Source organism: Rhagoletis pomonella, unplaced genomic scaffold (genome assembly GCF_013731165.1).
Source record: "Rhagoletis pomonella isolate Grant_MI unplaced genomic scaffold, Rhpom_1.0 Rhpom_scaffold_00006, whole genome shotgun sequence".
Lineage (NCBI taxonomy): Eukaryota > Metazoa > Arthropoda > Insecta > Diptera > Tephritidae > Rhagoletis > Rhagoletis pomonella.
The window spans coordinates 38,262,241-38,263,383 of record NW_023458560.1 but is presented as its reverse complement, the minus strand read 5'-3'; positions in this window follow the sequence as shown (position 1 = coordinate 38,263,383).

Sequence of the window (1,143 nt, the reverse complement as noted above, 5' to 3'; positions counted from 1 at the left end):
GGCAGTTACTCTTCGGTATTTAGCGACTGGTGAAACATATCGCAGTTTAGCATATCAAACTAGACTGTCTCATTCGTACTTGGTTTATTGTATCCCAGCAGTTTGCAAAGCAATTTGGAAACATTTAAGTCGCTCATACTTAAAGGTAATTGTATTAAAAAATAACGAACATACTTGAAATATGAAACAAACTAAAATGAGAAATTTTTTTCAAAACAAAACAATGGAGTTAACAGTTGCTATCGTCCAATGGTTTTGGACGTAATGCACTGCAGTACACCAAATGTAAAATAAACGAAATAAATCCCCCGACTTTACACTTTCACCTAATATTTTGAAAATAAATTAAATAAGTATTCCAATCAATTCAGTAAATATTTATTCTTCAAGTAAAATGTATCACAAGCACAGCAAGAAAAATAAAAAATTCAGCTTTCGTGTTAATCACATTTTTAATACTTTAAGCATAAAAGAGTAACATAAAAGTTAAAAAAAAAAATCATTAAAGCTTAAAAGTTACCACACCCAAACCTATTCGACATAATTAATTCAAATTTAAAAACAAAAATTCATTTAAAACTTAAAACTCAATTATATCTATTCTAAATCACTATACTCTAATACACCTTCTAAAGCTAGTCTTAAAATATCCTGGGTTGGTTCACGGTTTGCCTCTGCAACTTCTTTATCTAGAACGAAAAATTACACTGAAGATGGCACAACGCCGAAACCGGTTTGTCTCCAAACCAAATTTGACAAGGGATGACGGAAAATCGTTCCACATTACATCACACTCCTAACCTGTCGGAAACACCAACAACGAAAATGAGAATCTTTATCTTTTCTTCTGGCAGAAGAAAGTAAAGAATGAATATCATATATTGTTTCAAGGGCAACGTCTTCGTTTTTGATGCCATCCAGTATACTAACAACCTCCTCTCCCACCCACTCGTACTTCCGCTTTTTGTTAGCTGCCATCATGTTGGTTAATTCTTTCAAGCTGTCGTTAATTTTCGATTTAAAATTTGCCTTTTGACCGCTTGTCCTGTGAGATGATGAGGTCTGAAAATAAATTAAATTAAATTATTTATTATTATTTTTTTTAGTTTCCGGAGTCTCCTAATGAATGGAAATTTATTGCGG